We start from the raw sequence: 6,331 nt of genomic DNA on the forward strand, positions 1-6,331 counted from the left end.
CAAGTGGGATGCAAGGAGGCCTTTGTGAATCATTTCCCTCACTTTTTACTTAGCACATGTATCAGTGAACTGAGCCCCTCCCTGAAAGCCACTAGCGTTCTTCAAGGGGCCTCAGTGCCTGCAAGGAAGTTCCAAACAAAAGCTACACCTATCAGGGCTATTTAACTCCTGACAACTCGAAAAGCTACTGCTGATGCAGTGAGGACTCCCCTTCTAGTGCTCTCTGTTCCCACAGGTGCCCAGAGAATTTGATCTCCATGCCAAATTTGCACTTCACCTGTGGGGTTCTAATCAGTTTGCAAGAATACGTTTTCTTGCACCAAGGTCATTTTTGTTCTTTCCTGACATCGGCCAGGGAAATTTCTACTTAAGGATTTAAACAGAGAGGTTGCTGCGCAGGTAGTCGTGGCCGAGTGGTTAAGGCGATGGACTAGAAATCCATTGGGGTCTCCCCGCGCAGGTTCGAATCCTGCCGACTACGGTGTGTACTTATAACTTTGAAGGTTATTACGACAAGCTACGGTAGCACATACCTTTACAAGGCAGTGTTTTTACTTCGACTCTGCCTTGGAAACTTAGAAATCTCTCTGCAAACTTAGAAATCTCTCTGCAGTCAACAGATACCCTTTTAGCAACTACTTTCAGTGTTCTCCAAATTCAGGTCATGGCCTTGCGTGTATATAGGAATCAGTGCACCAAAAAGGCAGCTATCGAGACAGAGTACCTTTTATTTTTCCTTTTTGTCTTTTATCGTAAAGTTCTCACAGAGCACCATTGCTGGCCGTCCCACTGTGCTGCCAGTTCTGGGAAGTGAGGGAGGACCTGGCATGGACTCAAGGCTAGACATGGATATATTTGGCTCGGACATTGAATCGCACGATGTACAGTCGATAGCAGGAAGCGTAGCTTGCACGGTGAATTAATAAAGACAACGGTGAGCAATTGTATGGAGATTCCTCTAGAGTAGCATACTGGCTTTCCACAGTAGTGCTGTAGTGTGCGTCTCTACCTATCCTGATGGAGACCGAGGTTCGATTCTCCTGCACATTGGGCATTGTCTCTCTTCTATTAATAATTAACCATCAAGGACTGGAATTCAGTAAGTAATATGAAGAGAGGATGGCCTCGCCGCAGTTACCAAGTGATCCAGCCCATTTCGTGACAGGTGAAGATTACATTTTTATTTTAGGTAAATGTATAATATACAATATTATGAGTATATATGTACTTTAAGACATATATAGTTTTAAGAGTGTATGTTTTAAAAATATATATGTGTGTGTGTATACTTTTCTCCCTTGTATATGATACAGACAGAAAAGGAAAATACAGTAATACAAATGCTAACATTTGGGGACTGGAGTAGCCAGGAATTGTCTGCATTCTTGTAACTTTTCTGTCAATCTGAAATTATTTCAGAATTAAATTATTTTAAAATAAAAAGTTAAAAAAGTAATAAAACCATAACTGAAAAATACTTTCATTGACACTTAAAAGCATAGATACACAATTTGAACCATAGATATGAAAGAAATAAGAAGTAAATTAATGAATGAGAGTTTAGAACTGATGAAGGAATGTGATACAAACTGCTGTAGTGAGCAAGGACATTCATAACACATGAGAAAAGCTAAATAGAGAGAGCATACCTAAAACAACATTGTTTAATAATAACTACATTTTACGATTTGAAAATAAGATGATGCTATAATTCAAAACAGCAATAACCTGTGTGATGGGAAGGTATGGCCAAATCCAATTGTTCTATGTTCCCTTATAATGTTGAATAAGGTTAGAATTAAATGTACACTGAAAACATGATACATATTTGGACCATTGCTGAATACCAGACCACCTGACCTGCCTCTTGAGAAACCTGTATGCAGGTCAGGAAGCAACAGAACTGGACATGAAACAACAGACTGGTTCCAATTAAGAAAAGGAGTATGTCAAGGCTGTATATTGTCAGCCTGCTTATTTAACTTATATGCAGAGTATATCATGAGAAAGACACTGGGCTGAAGGAAGCACAAGCTGGAATCAAGATTGCCAGGAGAAATATCAATAACCTCAGATATGCAGATGACACCACACTAATGGCAGAAAGTGAAGAAGAACTAAAGAGCCTCTTGATGAAAGTGAAAGAGGAGAGTGAAAAAGTTGGCTTAAAGCTCACCGTTCAGAAAACTAAGATCATGGCATCTGGTCCCATCACTTCATGGCAAATAGATGGGGAAACAATGGAAACAGTGAGAAACTTTATTTTGGGGGGCTCCAAAATCACTGAAGATGGTGATTGCAGCCATGAAATTAAAAGATGCTTACTCCTTGGAAGGAAAGTTATGACCAATCTAGACAGCATATTAAAAAGCTTTGTCTAGTCAAAGCTATGGTTTTTCCAGTAGTCATGTATGGATGTGAGAGTTGGACTATAAAGAAAGCTGAGTGCCGAAGAATTGATGCTTTTGAACTGTGGTTTTGGAGAAGACTTTTGAGAGTCTCTTGGACTGCAAGGAGATCCAACCAGTCCATCCTAAAGGAGATCAGTCCTGGGTGTTCATTGGAAGGACTGATGTTGAAGCTGAAACTCCAATACTTTGGCCACCTGATGCAAAGAGCTAACTCATTTGAAAAGACTTGATGGTGGGAAAGATTGAGGGCAGGAGGAGAAGGAGACGACGAGAAGAACCATCTCAGAGGATGAGATGGTTGAATGGCATCACTGACTCAATGGACATGAATTGGGTAAACTCCAGGAGTTGGTGATGGACAGGGAGGCCTGGCATGCTGCGGTTCATGGGGTCACAAGGAGTCAGACACGACTGAGCAACTGAACTGAACTGAACTGAATGGGTGAGTGTTAAAATCAGTATTTCTGTGAGCCATGTTCAAAACCAAGCAGCGTTTGTTTTTTTAATGAAGAAATAGAAAGATATAAGAATAATTTTGAAATTTTAATTTGAAATTAATTTTTAACATTTTGTCATCAAATTTTGGTAGTCAGATTTAAAAGTTAATATTATTGTGCAGCACCGTCAGACACTAGATAATTTCTTCAGTAATTTTATTGCACAGTTGAGTGGTCAAATCCATTCCTTTTCCCTGTCATTGAATCTCATTTGTCCCTCATTTGTCTATTACTTCTTTTCATCATAGACAAAATATTCTTTATTTTTTACAGAGGAAAAAAGATTGATCATAGATAAGACCTATAAAGGCACTGATGAGCAATCAACACAGGCATGGCTTGAAGGGCCACATCCTTGAGAGAAGGGAAACACATGATGAGTTGTACAAGAGCTTGCCCTTGAGGGACACATTCTGTTTTGCAGCATTTTATCAATAGAATAGACTTCAGGTGGAAAAAGCAACTGCGCTGAACTGAAGAGACATTCATCAGTGTTTGGCTACCAAAATCCATAGGACCTGCAGGTCAAAATTCAGATGATGAGGGAACCACAGAGAAGGAACTCAAACTTCTACGTATAAATTCTCCTTACAGTATTGACTGATTCCTAAATTTCCAACGCACAAGAAAAGTTCCAAAACTCTGTAGGAGAGAGAAGCTGGAAGGCTAAAAATCTGTAGAGATTCAACAGCTGCTTAGTTTTTGAGAAACAGAGGTTAAAGTTCATGCCTCTCCCAGTTAATAAACTCTGTCATTTGAGACTTCAGAAGCATATCTTTTAAGCAGTAAGGGACAAACCCAGCTGTAAGGACCAAACAAAGAGTAAGGTCTGTGTCTTCAGAGTAAAAACAACCTAACATAGACCGACCATAACAATGGCTCAGTCTTTGTATATTCCAGAAAGACTACCAGAAAACTCTGAATGTTTAGAAAGAAAGCAATATAGGTCTATATAGCCCATTGAACAAAAAAGAAAACACAATAGAGATTTTAAAATACTTTGAGCTGAATGAAAATAAAAATATGATACATCATAATTTGTCTGATGTAGCTAAAGCTATTTTTATAGAGAAATTTTTATCTTTAATACCATGTATTAGAACAAGGGAAAGGTTGAAAATCAGTGATCTAACTCAAGAAGCTATAAAAAACTGGGAACTTAAATGCAAAAGGAAGAAGGAACTATTAAAATAAGTGCAGAAATCAATGAAAAGCAGATATACATCAGAAAAAATCAGCAAAGCAAAAGGTTGGTTCTTCAAAAAGACTGATAAAATAGATAAACCCAATGAGACTAACCAAAAAAAAAGTCTTTAATTAAGACATTAAGATCTTTAATGTGATCTTCTTTTTGAAGAAAAATTGAAATTTAATGGCCTAAGATTTCCTCTTGAGAACCTAGCTAGGTTTTAGAGTTAATTAAACTCTAAAAGTTAGAAGGAAAGAACTAATGAGAATAAAAGTTGTAATCACTGAAAAAGAAAGGAAAAATAGACAAAATCAACAAAGGAAAAATTCACTTTTCAGTTAGTAAGATTGCTACCCCAAATCAAGACTGATGTTTTTAAGAAAGAAAAAGTTAATAAACAGAGGACGACATTAACAATCTTACTAATATCAGGATTAGAGTCAGAGGATAAAATGAATAGTTTGGGGGGGAAATTTGTCAATAGAAGATAAAGGCTTCTATATAAACACAACTTATCAAAGCAAACACAAAAGGAAATGAAAAGTTTAGATAGTTTAAAGTTTGTTAAAGAAATTAAAATCATAATTACCTTTTGTATTATTTTACTATGGCTGCCATGACAAAATACCACAGATTGAGTGGCTTAAACAACAGAAATTCATTTTCTCGAAGTTCTGCTGGAAGTCCAAGATGGCAACAGGTTGGTTTCTCCTGAGGCCTCTTCCCTTGGCTTGCAGATAGTCATGTTCTCTCTGTGTCCTCACCGGGTCTTTCCTCTGTGCATGCTTATCTGTGGTATCTCTGTGTGCCCACATTTCCTCTTCTTATCAGGATACTGAGGTTAAATTAGTGTCCATTTTAACAGCCTCATTTTAAATTATTAGCTTAATTCTCAACTCTTTTTATGAGGCCAGCATCATCTTCATATTAAAATCTGACAAAGATGTTACTAGAGAAGGAGTTACATGTCAAACTTTGTGATAAACCTTCTAGATGCAAAACCACTAAACAAAATAATAGCAATCAGATCTAGTAATATATAAAGATAGGAATCAAAGTAAAAAGGTAATGCTTGTTTTTGTAATATGAAATCTGCTTAATATATAGAAAATCGATCACTTTAAGTATATTGCAAAATGTAAGAGAAAAAAATCATATTAGTAGATGCAAAAAATTTGAAAAAATTCAATGCCAATCATTAAATTTTTGAGCAGTTTAGGAATAGAAAGGAGATTTCCTAATCTCATAATGCATATATACAAAATCCTACATCTAACATCCTAATTGTGGTAAATTTTTTTAAAAACTGTGTCTTTTTCCCCCCCAGTGTTTATTTATTTGGCTTGCCAGGTCTTAGTTTCTGCATGAAGGATCTTCGATCTTTGTTGCTGCATGTAGGATCTTTAGTTCCAGTGTGTAGTTCCATGACCCTGGGCCCCCTGCATTGGGAACTGTTAGTCTTAGCCACTGGACCACCAGAGAAATCCCTCTGGTAAATATTTAACACTTTCTCCCGGTAAAGGGCCAGGACAAGCATAACCACTATTACCACTGTTATTCAACATTGCATTGGGCATTCTTAGGCCAGCCAGGCAACAAGACAAAGAATTAAAAGATATTTAGATTGAAAATGAAAATCTTGCATCAGTTCTATTCAAATAGGACTGTCATTATTTGCAGATTATATGAATAAGTGCTTGGAAAATCTTCTAAGATCTACAAATTAGTAGAATTAATAAGTAAAAATAGCAAAATTACCAGATACAAAATCCTATATTCAACTATATATTTTCATGTATACCAGCAACAATGGACAATTTTTGTCACATAATAGCAAGAAAACTATCAATATCCTAATAATAATTATAATAAATGTAATAAATATATGCAAGATTATACTAAAAGTTCCAAATCATTGTGCAGAGAATTTTAATAATATCTAAATAAATGAAAAGATATATTCATTGATTGAAAGTCTCAAATTCAATGGATTTGAAATAAAATGCTCGAAGAGGACTTCTGATAGAATTGAAAAACTGTTTCTAAAATATATGTACACATAGAAAGGACCTAGAATAGTCAAGGAAATCTTGCTAAGAAAGAACAAATCCAGAGGACTTTATACTACCACACACAAGTTTTATTCTGAAGCTATACTGATTAATAAAATATGCTATTGGTATAAAGATAAAGGGAACAAAATAGATATGCTGATACAAGACCATGTACATTTA

General features: G+C 36.2%; 1 non-coding gene across 1 annotated transcript; it reads left to right on the forward strand.

Moving 5' to 3' along the window:
* The first annotated feature begins 399 nt into the window (after positions 1-399).
* TRNAS-AGA (transfer RNA serine (anticodon AGA)) lies at positions 400-481 on the forward strand. The gene has a single exon. It is a non-coding gene; the product is annotated as a tRNA-Ser (tRNA).
* Positions 482-6,331: the final 5,850 nt, after the last annotated feature.

The sequence above is a fragment of the Budorcas taxicolor genome, chromosome 11 (genome assembly GCF_023091745.1).
Source record: "Budorcas taxicolor isolate Tak-1 chromosome 11, Takin1.1, whole genome shotgun sequence".
Lineage (NCBI taxonomy): Eukaryota > Metazoa > Chordata > Mammalia > Artiodactyla > Bovidae > Budorcas > Budorcas taxicolor.